The 15,257-nt window shown below is 35.0% G+C and overlaps 1 pseudogene; it reads left to right on the top strand.

Moving 5' to 3' along the window:
• Window positions 1-15,257, top strand: part of LOC107876888 — a 30,732-nt pseudogene that overhangs the window by 3,972 nt on the left and 11,503 nt on the right.

Genomic DNA, 15,257 nt, shown 5'->3' with positions numbered 1-15,257 from the left:
CAAAATATGTAATTATCTTTGAAAACCTACGGTCAAATCTTGAACTATTTGGGTTTTTATTTTGAAACCCGAAGGAGAATCTTTGAGCACTTTTGATGAATGAATATGTATTTTGGGGTCCTTGGAACTAAATTTCGTGTTTTAGGGCTAAGTAAGGGTGGAAAAGGACCACTTTGTCCCCAAAACAGAGTGTTTAAGTCACTAGAATTCTTTACATAGGTGCCGCTAGAATTCTTTACATAGGTGCCGCCCATCCCATTGCCTATGTTCACATAGGCGCCGCCTAGGCTATCGCCTATGCTTTTCAGTGGCCATGGGCGATTGGTTAGGCGACGCTTATCACTTTGAAAGGCCATACGCTATTGCCTATGTTTACATAGGCGCCGCCTAGGCTATTGTCTATGCTTTTCAGTGGTCATGGGCGATTGGTTAGGCGACGCTTATCACTTTGAAAGGCCATAACTTCTTGCTCGGGTGTCGGATTTTAGCCAAATTGGTATCGTTGGAAAGCTAACTCGAATATCTATCATTTGACACATAGTAGGTTTCCTAATTCGACATATACAGAGAGTTATGATCGATGGAAGATGACTCACTTTACAACGTCCACTAAAACTTAGTCGATCAAAATAGTTTCAACTCGTCCTTGAGTTGAAGGACCTCTATGGTCTAAATTCAAGCTTGAGTGGATTTACATGCTACACAATAATTAACATGCCGTATTGGCATAGGATTTTATGGCTTCGGGATTAACAACGCATCGAAATCATGGTCTATATTGTAGCCCGAATTGCGGGGCGTTACACTTTTCTTCTTCAAATTTATTGAACTTTCGCAGTCTGCTTATTCGTGCATTTTCCTGTCTTAGGTTTGCTTCCCGCATGTTGGCTTGGATTCTAAGACGAGCCATGGGAGCATCTGTTTCATTCCGTGTTGGAGGATGGAAATGCTTGAGAGATGTTGTGGTGAAGTTCAACAAGGTAGGTTCTGTTTTTTTTTTTTCTGTGTTTGAGCTAGATGTGGGTTAATCTGTTTTATGCTGTGTTCTTTCAGTGTTTTGTTCTATGGTACATCATATTTACTTCTTCGATGGTCCATCATAATTACTCTTCTCTTTTCTTTTTATTGTATATCATCTGGTTAATTACATACGAATTCATGCATACCAATTACTACCGTATACTGCTTGTTGTGAGCCTTTCCTAGGTTCTCTTTGAAGTTATATTGAATTAGTTTGCAAATCATCTGCCAGCTATACACTGTTTGAAGGTGTGGTATAATTCGACACAGTTGCTGTACAGGACAGTTATACAAAAGTGATCTGGTTAAGAGAATACTAATAGGCATTCACAGGAAATCTTCAACCTTACACCAAGGATTATGTCTTTGTTTCACGAGCTACATAAAATACAATTTTTCATTCTTGAAGTGTATGTAAGGGAATGTGGAGGAACCAGAAGATCTAGATAGTAAAGCAGAAAGAGCAGTGGCAACTTTGATCCAATTTAGTCAAATGTCTTCGTGTCCAGTTTCAGAGTTTAATGCCCATACCTTGGGGTGATATCACATCTCATAGAGAGATTCTGCAAAAAAATGGTGGAAGGCATTTTTCTTTAAGAAACGTTGGTGTTCTGAAACTTCAAAGATTCGTTTTGGCTTCTTAGAATCATGTCTTCGAGTTCTACCATAGAAATTTGCATGCATGTGGATCTTTTTTTCCCCCTCTTCTTTTGCATTTTGTCAGAAGAAAAGCTGCCTCTGCAATTACACCAAGCTCAAGAGTGCACAGTGACTTGGGAGGTCCCTCATTTAGGGAATTTGATGAAGCGACTAAACTGCCGTCAGTTAATCTTAGATTCAACTTTTGAGTACTGAACTGTAAGGCAACGATTAGATGCAAGATCTTCTCTTTTTTCTGGTATATCAATTGTATTTATATTTGTTCTCATGTCACTTTGAAAAATAATTTACAGGGTGCTGTTGAAAGCGTATCCATTGGTGAAATTAGACTTAGTATAGCGTATCCATTGGCGAAATTAGACTTAGTATTCGGCAATCCTTGGTCAAGATTGGCGTTGGTTTTATATCCAGGGATCCAAAACTACAGGTGTTAATATGTGATTTAGAAGTTGTAATGAGGGCTTCAAGTAAAAGCATAAAAAAGGCGAAGTCTCGTAAATCTCGCAAGTCAGGTAGAGGAAAGTGGATGGTTGTAGCTAATATGACCAGATTTTTGTCGGTCACAGTGACTGAGTTGGTTGTGAAGGTAACCATTGTTCCCATTAAACTTGGTCTTATGAGTGGTGAATTTCGTTGCATCCACTTTACTCATGTACCCAAAAAGATTGCTAGCTATTGTTTTTATCTCTTCACGTCACTACATTTTATGACTCTTTGGATACTGAAGTTCCGAGTGTATATTTAAATTATCTTTGATTCATGGAGATAAATTTTCTTTGCATGCAAGTTCATATGATGAATCATGGGGAGTTGCATTGCTTTTGTTTGTGATTGGCAGCAGTCTAAGTTCTTTTAAGTTTTAACTCATACATGTCAGAATTGCAGTGTGATGTTGTATTCCGTCAAAGTACGCAGTGAATTGTGGTAACATATGCATATTATGTTAATTGATAACGACAAAAGATGCCAAATTAGTGATCTACTGCTTACTATGCTAATAGTGCAATCTGCAACTTACAGACGAGATCTAAATAGCTGTAAGATTCAAATTTTCAGATTTTAGGGTGTTCTCTCTCTCTCTCTCAAGAATTTCATATGGATAAAAGTTCAAGGATTTCCTCATAGTGTTTTGACTTTTGGGAATTGATCATTAGAAGGGATCAACAACTGGATATTTTGGGAGATTCATCTGACTGGTGGTGTAGGCAAAAAATGATATATACATGCTTATGGCGTTAGGTGCTTGAAAATCTTTGCACATTGACTGAGTGAATGCTTTGTCAGGTTGGGTGCCTTGAACTTGATGGAGGAATTGATATCCTGCAATTACTTGTTGTCTTTGTTGTATCTCACTGTAATGATAGCTAAATGAAGTTCTTTAGTGGACATTATGTTATATTCCTTATTGCTTTCTGGTGCATTTATTTAGTCGTCTCTCATGGTTTTCGCATACATGCTGATTATCTGTATAAACTGTGTAGACACCAAAAGCTACTGTTGAGGTCAAAGAGTTGACACTTGATTTATCTAAAGATGGTCGATCCAAGCCAGAATTGTTTGTCAAGTTGCTGCTTGCTCCTATCTTTGTTCACTTTGGTGAATCACGAGTCAGTTATGATCAATCATCAGTGTATGCTGGATCTTTTCCCTCAAACGATGGATTATTAGCCATGACCGAAAAGGTCTCTGCTCCTTTCAGTTGTGAAGAATTTTCCATCACGTGTGAGTTTGGCCATGATAGGTATATCCTCTTTTATTTTATGTAATTGAATCGGGATACCCTCTTCCAACTGTTCCATTTTGTTCCAGTTATTTTATGTAATTGAATCAACTTCTTCGGTAAGTGACCATTCATGGGACCTCTATATTTTAATTTGACTTCTCCTGTAGCTGTATATGGTGCTTCTGTTGGTGTGTATTTGCTGGTCGAATTTTGTCCTTTGATTCTAGCTTTTTGAATTCATGTACAGAATCCACACTCAAACATTAGCAGCATGAACCTCGTTAGTATTTGTTCTAAAACATCAGTGTTTAACATTATCGAATGATCCGATGGAACATCTCTACATCTACATGTTCTTTTTCACCATAACTCAAACTTAAAATACTTAAATATGCACATCTTAACATTCATCAATCAGTTTGATTATGCTCTATTATAGAATCTGTTCCTACTCATGTATTCTGTAATCAAAGCCGAGTGAGTTTTGTCTTCATTACCTTGATCAAATTACTGAAGTAAATATCATACAAAAAAAAAGAAGTTTTTGTGCAAAGACCTGTAACGAGGTATATGCATGTGTGTGTGTGTATATATACATATATGTATTTCCTCAAATTGTCAGCAGTCATTTAACACAAAATATCAGTCAACTTTATCCTCTAGGAATGCCTAAACAACCATTTTTGCAGTTGGATTTTGTAATTTGTATCTTCCTGATGCTTTTCTGACGAAACACCTTACTTCATAGTAAAAAAAAGAGGAATGCCTAAACAACCACTCTATCCCATATGTGCTGCAACAAATAGCGTGCTATGAACTTATGGCAATGCTTGCATGTTTATTAGTTTATTTTTGTCGTTGTTGCTGTTATTATTATTCTCTTTTTTTCACATGCTCTAATCTATAGACTATAGCTAATAATGTATAAACAAGTAGGGTCACCCTTTATTAAAGTTTCCGCAGCCCCAAGAAATTTAAGGGGAAACTCCATTAAACATCCTGATAAGACTAAAGTTTCCCTAAGAAGTGAAATGTTTTTCATTTATAACTGCATGGAGGCAAGATGAGTCTTAGTTCTGATTATTCTGTGAATTAATGCCAAAAGCATTTTATAATATTTTTCCACCCTCATGTAAAATACATCATCTATGGTCAATCTTAAGAAAGAATCTAGCTAAATTCTTTCTTGGTAAAAGGAACAGCAGTTGGACTCACAACATACGTTGGAGTACAGAGCTCTAGGTTTCCAGCTTGTTGACCATATTCAACTACATTGGGATAAAGAATGAAAGACTATCTGAAGCTTAAGAAGACAGAGTGAGTTAGGAAATAATTTTTTGTCGATCATATCTTAGCTTAGTTTCTAGAGGGAAATAATGAGAGAACCTTGGCTTGACTTTAGCAGTCCTGGAAGTTCTTTGGGAAAAAATTAAGTTAGAGGCAAATTTTCATTGATGATCAGAAGAGCTTAAAGCTTCAAAGATTGATCTGATAGATTTATTTAGGGAAAGGAGACACAGAAGTCCCAATTTTAGCAACTGAGATTTAGTCTTGTCAATCAAGAAATTACTTGTAGGGAAATAATTAAAAATTCATTAAATTCTAGGAGTTGGATGATGTTAAATTTTTCATGTTAGTGAGAAGCATGATATGACAATGTCAATATTTGGGTTCGAGTTGCTGAAGCATGAACAACAGCTTCAATTTAATGTTGCACATGAATGTGACTTAGTCATCCAGCTTGGTTCTTTTGGCTTAAGTCCTCCTGCATCAATGGAATGTGCATTTTTTTTATCTTTGCTGGAAGAAGAGCAGGTTAAGGTTATAACAACCATATTTCTTCTTAAACTTTATAGGGCAAAACTTTATATCCATTGAAAATATACCTCAACTCTTAATTTTTAGATGAGCCAGAACGTTTTATCTGATAGGGCCTGTTTTTGTACTATGCTTCTGCTTTGTACATCTGATATGTGCGTGTTGCAGATCTTTTCTCATGTAAGCTAGAATTATCGCCTGCTTACTTCTGAATAATGGAAAAAAGACCTAGCTCTTTGCAGCTGTGAGATTCAAATGAAAGAAACTTTGGTATACGGGGTTTGCCAATTGTTATAAAAAATATTTACCTTATGAGAAATAATGGAAGATGCAGATTTTGATTTTTTTTTTTTTTCTGATTTTGTTACTACTTTGATGTGTTCTATTCCTTTTCATTTAGGGAAGCAGGAGTGGTTGTTAGGAATGTGGATATTGCCACAGGCGATGTTTCCATTATTCTGAATGATGAGCTGTTATTTAAAAGGAAAGGTGGAGATGCCTTTTCTTCTAAAGATGTAGCTATAAAGGCAGTCACTGAATCTGGTACTGCTGAAAAGCCTGTGAAAACATCAGCTAATTTGGCTATAATGAAATATGCGTCAATGTTTCCTGAAAAGGTCAGTTATTTCTCTATCCTCACCCCTTGAACAAGCTTGACAATTTTTTTTTGTTTATAGCTACGTTATAAAAAAAATAAAAATGTTTTGTTTATAACACTGAATCAAGTGTTAGTTATAGGATTTAGGTTTGAAATAATTGCATTTTAATCTTTTCTCTTGAATGATTGAGGAGAAAGAAGTTGGATGTACAAGGATATGAAAGGAAGAAGGTCTTAGATTATAGAAACGGTTCCCTCTTTTCAGGAATAATTACGAAAATAGTGTATAATGAAGTTGAGAGGAAATAACGTTTGTATCCGGCTGTGATATGTAATGCACAGATCGTCATTTACTTCAAATAAATTTTAATTTTTTGGAACCAGCTTCGACTCCATGGCTTTGAGTTATATAATAGATTGATTTAAAATGAGTCCCTTGAGCTTATTTCTCCCCCCGTTTCAATTCGTTTGTCTGGTTTTGACTTGCCACGAAGTTTAAGAAACTAAAGAACACTTTTGAATCTTGTGGTCTTAAATTAAAAATATGTAAAATGTTCCAAAATGTTCTTTAATTTTGTGGTCTTAAACATGTCATGTGGAAGTTGAAATTAAAGAGTTGCCAAGAAAGGAAAGGGACATCCATTTTTTTTAGAAAGAAAGGATATTCTTGTGACAAACAAATTGAAACGGAGTGAGTACTTGTTTAGTTGTTTTGGAGGAAATAGGAATGAACTTCAACGTCTAATGATTTCCAAAAAGGGAGAATTGCTAGAATAGGAATAGAATTGGTACTCGTCCTCTTTAATCCTTATCCAAAAAAAAAAGGAATAGAATTGTATATAATGTCCTAAGTGGAAATATTTTTTATGTAGTGTCTATTTTTCTGGATTAGGTAAACAATTGTAATGTTGTGTCCGTAAATAGAACTTGGTGTGTAATATGATTGTAGTCTATTAGATTTATATTTGATTGCGCCAGTCACTGGCCTGAAATAGTTTCCTCGAGCCTGGTTTGGGAAGTTCAACACAGTAATTCAGGAGTTTGACATCTGATCACTTGAGTTTTCCTGGCATTCTGCTCTAAATATGTGTATTTATTTGGCATTTTGTGTTGACGATAGATTTATCACCTGTAGTGATTGAGATGGTGTCACTAAATTAAAATGACTTCCAACATTTCCCGACTAAAGACCTCGACAAACTGAACTATTTCACAGCAAAGTATGCCTTAGACATTCTTGAGGATAGAAGAACAATGAGATGTAGACCCGTTGACACTCCTATGAATCCAAATGTTAAATTGAGCCACCCAATGATCTTGGAAGATCTTGGAAAATTGTATTGTAAGTCAGTTTATGAATTCTTGCTGTGAGAGTATTGGGATGTAGTTGTCCCTATTCTGAAATAGATAAAGTCAGCTTTTGGTAAAGGCCTATTTGAGGATTGAGGACATGAAACAGATTGTTGGATATACATACGCTAATTGGGCAGAATCTCCTTCTAATAATCGTTCTATATTTAGATATTGTGTTTTCGTATGAAGTAATTTGGTGTCCTGGAAGAGTGAGAAACAAAGCGTGGTTGCTCCATGTAGTGTAGAAGCTGAATATCGAATAATAGCTATAGCAGCATGCTAGTTTGGATTAAGTAGTTTCTTAGAGAACTAATGTTTGATGTTTGGCATGAAGTTTAAAGATGTGGAACCAAGACACAGAGAGAGAAATCTATCTTTTGTCAGTCGATGAGAGTTAGGATTGTTTCCTGGAATGTTAGGGGGCTCAACATGGATAAGTAAGCTCTGAATAACTAACCAAACAATAAGCTCAATTCTTCCTATTTTACCCTGTATAACAAAAGCTCAATTGTTCCGTTACTTGCTCCTCCATTTGCTGGGATGGGAAGTATAGATAGAAAGGCTTAGAAAACGAGGTGTTGGCTCTGAACTGATGGAAGATTGAATCATTCTGACGCAGATCCATGGTGATATTTTCTTTGCAAAATCCATAGCTGATTGATTCTATTTGTTTCCTTTGACATTTGACACAAATGAAAGCTTACATTTTTATAACTTGGAGCGTCATGGCGGGTTGAGGAAAGTTTTTGGCGGATCAAAATGGGTTGCATCAACAGACGTGTCATGACCTACCCATCCCGAATTTGTTTAGGTAAAAAATGAGCTCCATTCAGATGGGTTGAATTGCGGGTCATAACCCATCCCACCCAAGTTAAAATCAATAATATGCTGCGGATTACATTGCTGTATCCAAAACATAGCCTACTGCCCGTCCTTGATTGAAATTAATTCTGTTTGCTGTTTCCACTTTCCAGCGTTAATTTCTTTGTTTCTTCTTTTTGTTGTCACACTTATTTCTTGTTTGGTGACTTTCTTTGTCAACATCAATGTGTCAAATAGATCATACAATGACTTGTTTTAATTCAACATACCTTTTAGTTAATAATAAGACAGACGCTACTTTCTTGCTTCCATTTTTTAAAAAAGTTCCTTTCTACTTAGCTATAAATTAAATATTAACTTTATTTGAAAAGTTAAGATATTAAAAGGTTTGGTTCAAATTCTATTCATGTATTGTATAAATGTTCAAATATTTGTAAGTGAATAAAAACTTTCTTTTCTTCTCAAAAAATTCTATTCACTTATAAATGTTTGTCCATCTAGTAGTTGGTTTTGTGTTTATGTATATATTGGTTACTTTTCTGGAAGGAAGTAGTTACGCTTTTTTGGTGAACAGAACATACAAAAAAGAATTTTAAAAAATATGACATTGATAAATACAATACATAAATTTATTAATTACCTTATACCTAGTGTCCAAGTGCCAGAGAGTTGGAAACAAACAAGAGAAAGAAGGTTGAGAGTACAGCTCCATCAATGACAGACAAACCAACTCCCTGTTTCACGTCAATGAAACGCAGGGTTTTGCTAGACAATGCATGCTACTTCATGGGATGAGTATCTGACCCGTTCAGTAGCCCAAGTTGATCCGTTAAAAAGGCGGGTCAGCTTGAGTTATAACCCAAATAGATCCAGCCTGAAAATGTTATTGACACACAGTTAAATCTTGGGCAGATAACACATTTACGGATCAAATTTGACGCCTCTATTTATAACTAATTCCTTTATGTTGTTCTCTAGTTTCATTTGCCCTTAGTGCATAACATAATGTTGGGAAGTAAGGTATTCTTTTCGTAAGAATGTTAGGAAGTTACATATAGTTTGATTGACATAATTATTGTATTTGTTTGATAGCTTTGCTTCATGTTGCCCAAACTGGATGTGAAGTTTGTGCACCGTGAAGTGGCTCTTATGGTTGAAAATAACATTATGGGCATCCAACTGAAAGGCACAAAATCTCGATCCTTTGAAGATGTTGGAGAAAGTAAGCGAGTTGATGTTCAGATGGAGTTCAGTGAGATTCATGTATGTTTGTATTCATCAGTTGTTCCCAATGTTTGAGCTAAAATTTCTGTTTCTCAGCTATTTCTCCTATTCTTACTAAAATTGGTACCTTTATAAGAAATGAGAGTGACATTTTTTATAATGCAGCTACTGAAAGATGGTGGTATATCAGTTGTGGAGATATTAAAACTTGATGTTGTCTCTTCCTCATATATTCCTCTTCAGGTATGTGATAGTTTTACTTTGATAACATCATATTTTGTTTGAAACTGGTAACAGTAGTTTCATGAAGGAGATCAGTACTAAGGAGGTACTGAAATCATATTTACAAAAGGATTCACCTTACTCTATGATCCCATGTTTATTATGAGTCTGATTTAAATTTTCTGCAAGTTATCTATGTTTAGTACTTGTTTCCTTTAAGCCTGACAGCAATGCTGGGTGTCTGAGTAGTACATTATGCTGAATGTGTGGGTTGAATTTGTTATTTTACTTTGCTATTGTCTAAAGCATAGCCTTTTGTGTCTTCACGCAGAAAACATAGAGTGATCCGAGTTCAACTAAAGAAAGAAAAGCTTTTCATGAGCTTTATAATCTCTGTCTATTTGGACAGTTAGCTTGAGAGTGGTGAAGGATATCTGAAATAGTATATTGCCTCTGAATGGGTGTGGGTTAAGTTAGTGTTTTTGACTTAAACATTCTGTAAAACTGATCATCTTTGAACTCTTTCCAACAACTTATGTCTGCTTTACTTACAAGGGAGCTGGCGGACTTTGCTTGAGTTGATTCTTTTCAGGCCTTTTCTATGTAATTGAGGGCATGTTACTCTTAGGGCCTGTTTGGAAAGCCACCCTGGTAATTGAATTTGGTGTAATTACACTGTCTGACATGTTTGGTTGGCCACATAATTACTTGGTCAATAGGTAATTGGGTGTAATTACGCTCTTCAATTCATAGAGGGAGCTGTGAATTGCTGGTAATTACATGGTGTAATTACAAGTTGATTACTTTTTAATTTCTTCCTTCTATTTTCATTTTTATTTTTTTCATTTATATTTATTTTTAATTTCTATTATTTTAAATTCTTTTTATTTTTATTGTTCGAATATTTTTTAAGAAATATTTTTTATTTTATATTATTTGTATTTCATTTCTTATCTTTACTTCTTGTGATTTCATTCAAGTTTTCGTATTATCTATTTTTATTTATTTTATATTTATTTTTTTATTTAGAATAATTTAGTTAGCATACTAATTTTTAAATTTAGTAGAATTCATATTGAATAAGGTTATCGACTTAGGTTTACCTTTTCTTTTGAATTATGTTGAAATTTGACATAAAAGTATTTATTTTTTTTTCTGAATTTCAAACTTATGTTATATTCTCATTTCCAATTTACGTATTTGTTTTACTAGTATTGACCTGATATTTTACATTGCAAGTCATTCATTTTTTAGTTAGAATTGATTGATTATCTTTTTGTCAAACATGCATTTCATGGTGTTTTTAAAAATCATGTACTATAAGTTTTTATTATGATTAATTTAATTAAATGTTAAAAAATATAAATCAATTATTTTTTTTTTTTATAAAAACATATGTTTATTAGTTAATATATTTCAGAAGACAATATATCTGTGCGTATATATATGTGTGTAAGAAATATTTAATTTAATATCATTTATGGAGACCCTTATTTGTCAAATATAAATTTTTAGTTTTTGATAATTAACTTTTATTTTAAAAATTTAGTATAAACATGTAATTACACTTGTCCGACCAATCAGTACACTTGTAATTACATTGTGACAAACAAACAGGTCATTGTAATTACTAGGCTGGTAATTACACCAATTTCAATTGCCAAGTGACTTTCTAAACAAACTTTCAAATTACATTCTTTCCCTTTGACAGGGAATTTATATTTCCCTGCGAACTACTAAAAGTTAGATTTCAGAACAATCACAGATAGTTAACTGTTCAGCTTGTTTCTGTAATTACTTCATCCTTTTGTTTTAAATACTGATTTCATGTTCCTTTTTACGTTGCAGGGTTGTTCACAGTCATCACGTCTTTGCCAATAATATATCAAGTACAGGCACAGTGGTGCACATGGAACTTGGTGAATTTAATCTGAACATGTCAGATGAGTATCGAGAATGCTTAAAGGAGAGTCTCTTTGGTGTTGAAACAAACATGGGTTCACTTATTTATATAGCAAAAGTCAGCGTTGACTGGGGCAAGAAAGATATGGATTCACCTGAAGATAGTCTCAAGTATAAAACAGTTCTCTCTGTTGATGTTACTGGGATGGGTGTTCACTTAACCTTCCGGCGCATTGGGTCTCTGGTGTCTACAGCTTTGTCTTTCAAGCGCTTATTGAAGAGTCTTTCTGGTTCTGGTAAAAAACCACACAACCGGGTGACAAAATCGTCCAAGCCATCAGGGAAAGGGATTCAACTCCTCAACTTCAATCTAGAAAAATGTTATTTAAATGTTTGTGGAGAAGTGGGCTTGGAAAATTCTGTTGTTCCTGATCCCAAACGTGCCAATTGTGGATCTCAGGGCGGTCGAATTGTAGTTTGTGTTTCAGCTAATGGTACACCCCGCACTGCAACTATAACACCTACAGCTCCAGTTGAACTTAAAAAACTCAAGTACTCTCTGTCTCTTGATATTTTCCACCTAAATCTAACCTTGAACGAGGAGAAACAATCTACACAAATGAAGCTTGAAAGAGCGAGATCAATCTATCAAGAACATTTGGAAGACAATAACCTCCCTGGGGCAAGAGTTACATTGCTCGACATGCAGAATGCTAAGTTTGTGAGGTGATCTGGTATATCAGTTAGATGGGAGCCTGATGTACATATAGCTTTGGTTGAACTTGGGCTACACTTGAAATTACTGATGCACAATCAGAAGCTTCAGGAACTTGGTAAAGACGACCTTAAAAAGAATATGGGCAGGGAAATGAGACTTCAATGGAGTCAATACCACTGGAGAAACGTAAGAAAAGAGAATCCATTTTTGCTATTGATGTGGAAATGCTTAACATATCTGCTGAAGTTGGAGATGGTGTTGAGATGACTGTCCAGGTGCAGTCGATCTTTTCTGAAAATGCTCGGATTGGTGTGCTTCTTGAAGGGTTAATGCTCAACTTTAATAATGCAAGAATATTTAGAAGTAGCAGAATGCAAGTCTCTCGCATTCCAAATACTTCTAGAAGTGCACCAACTGCATAACACGAGATGGGCACAACATGGGATTGGGTTGTTCAAGCCCTTGATGTCCACATATGCATGCCATACAGGTTGGAATTGCGGGCCATCGATGATTCTGTTGAGGAAATGCTTCGAGCTTTAAACCTTGTTACTGCTGCAAAAACTAAACTTTTGTTTCCCAACAAGGAAGAGAAATCAAAACCTAAAGAGACCAGTTCATCCAAAATTGGACGAGTTCGATTTTGCATAAAGAAGCTCACTGCTGATATTGAAGAACAACCAATACAGGGATGGCTGGACAAACATTATCAGCTGTTGAAGAAGGAGGCTTGTGAATTAGCTGTCAGATTAAACTTTCTTGATGAGTTTATTTCAAAAGGTGCCAAATCTCGTGGTGTTGCAGAAAAAAAGGATTTTCTTGAAGGTGGTAAGATCCATTTTAACGGAGAAGAGATTGACGTGGAGGACACTTCAACCATTCAGAAACTGCAAGAGGAGATCTATAAGAAGTCATTCAGGTCGTATTACCAGGCATGCCAAAATCTTGTGCAATCACAAGGATCAGGGGCCTGTAGTGAAGGGTTTCAAGGGGGTTTCGAGCCTAGCACTGCCAGGAGTCCTCTCTTTTCAGTTTCTGCTACAAAGTTGGATGTAAGTTTGACAAGAATTGAAGGAGGTGATTCTGGGATGATAGAGATTCTGCAAAAGCTTGATCCAGTATGTCGTGCACAAAACATCCCATTTTCACGATTATATGGTAGTAATATCAATTTGCATACAGGTTCCCTTCTTGTTCGGATAAGAAATTACACATACGCGTTCGGATAAGAAATTACACATCCCCACCTCTTGCTGCAACTTCTGGCAGATGTGAAGGACGTCGCATACTGGCTCAGCAGGTCTGATCATTGTTCTTTTCCTGTTTCTTTCAGCTTTGAACTGTTAAACAAATGATTTGTGGAAATATGTTCACAAAAACTATTTGCGTTTTTGTGTTAACCTATACAAATCATTTCTTTCTGAAGGATGTGAAACTCAATTGGCTCATCATAAAAAAGCAGGCAAACCATCCAATATGTTTTAATAAAACTATTGAATCTATTGCCATTGTTCCTTGTTAAAAAAATCTATTACAATTGCTAAAAACGTTTTTTCTTTAATTTTAACTTTTATCCAAGACTTAAAAGCTAGTTACATATTTTGGGTTTGTGTAGATTTTCTTTGCTCCCTTGCATATTTGAACTTTCAGACTTTTGGGAAGTCTGAAGCATATCTATAATATTTTCTTGTATTTTAACACCATCTAATATATTTTATAAGACCCATGAATCTGCTACGGTTGCTAATATGTGGATCAATTAAAACAGTTCTTTTTAGTTGTTACCAGTTTCAAAAAGAAATTCAAACAGTTCTTTTTTATTTTAGTCCAAATTTATGTAGGACAAGGAAGTAGGAACTATATAATTTTTGAAGAGAAGCACAAGTCCTTTTGGGAAGTTTAGATGAACTGTGTTCATTTATTTTATTTTTGGTGTAAAGAAAGTCAAGTAGAGGATACAGAATCTTTGGTAGATATTACTGGGCTCTTATAATCTGTAAAATAGGCTTGCACTGCCTTGGTGCTTTTGTGAATAAAATGTTACCAGTTTCAAGAAAAAACATAGCTAGCTATGTAGGGCTTGCGTTAATTTTCTTTGCTCTTTTCATATTTGATCTTTCAGAATTTTTGGAAGTCCGTGGCATACTTGTAATATTTTCTTTTGTATATTCAACACCTTATTGGTGTGACTTAGTAAAATTTAGCGTTATCACTTTCTTTTTCAGGCTATACTGAGGACTGTCTAGTTGGTTCATTCCTTGAAATGATTATTCCTATAGATGAGTAAAGTTTTACTGAAAATTCATGTAAATCAGTTTCCGTTTTAATTCTAATTCTGCGAAAACATGCTATCTGAAATAAAACTGATCTTGTGGTCTTACATGTACTTTCGTGAATATTAATGCAGTCATATCCGCGCCACTTTATGTTATATTCTTATACAACAACAACAACTATGCCTTAGTTCCAAAATAGTTGGGATCGAAAATATGTATCCCATTTTTATTTAAACTCATTTCATTATCATTGTCATACTAAACAATATAAAAGTGAAAAATAAGCTAAATATATATAACAATGACAATAATAATAATAATTATGTCAAGAATAATATTAGAAGTTCTCTAACAAGTCTAAAACCTATCATCAACTAGTAGCTATCGCATATATAAATCTTTTTCTTCCATTGTTACCTATCTTTAGCTAAGTCTGCATTATATCTAACATTATGTAATATTTTTGTACAATGATGAACATTTCTCATCTACCCAAATCAGTTACCAATTTGAATATCCTTGTTTAGCTTTTCTCCTTTGTGTTGTAGTGTTGTGTTAAAACACAAGCAATATTATATTCCTCATTCTACTGTATTTGATTTGTTTTAAATGCTTTGGATTTCGACCACCGACTCATCGACACAAACTTAACTTGTTTATCCATGTTGGGTGCAGGCAACTTGTTTTCAGCCCCAAATCCATCAAAATGTGTACATTGGGAGATGGAGGAAGGTCCGTTTGCTCCGTTCTGCTAGTGGGACAACTCCACCAATGAAAACATACTCTGATTGGCCCTTACATTTTCAGAGAGCAGAAATTTCCTACGGAGTTGGTTTTGAACCAGCTCTTGCTGAATTAGCTATACTTTCACAGTGGCCAATTTAAGCATCAGAAATCCTAGTCCAGATCCTCCGCCACTGA

The sequence above is a fragment of the Capsicum annuum genome, chromosome 7 (genome assembly GCF_002878395.1).
Source record: "Capsicum annuum cultivar UCD-10X-F1 chromosome 7, UCD10Xv1.1, whole genome shotgun sequence".
Classification (NCBI taxonomy): domain Eukaryota; kingdom Viridiplantae; phylum Streptophyta; class Magnoliopsida; order Solanales; family Solanaceae; genus Capsicum; species Capsicum annuum.
Note: the sequence above shows the minus strand (reverse complement) of the source record. Positions and strands in the feature narration are given on the sequence as shown.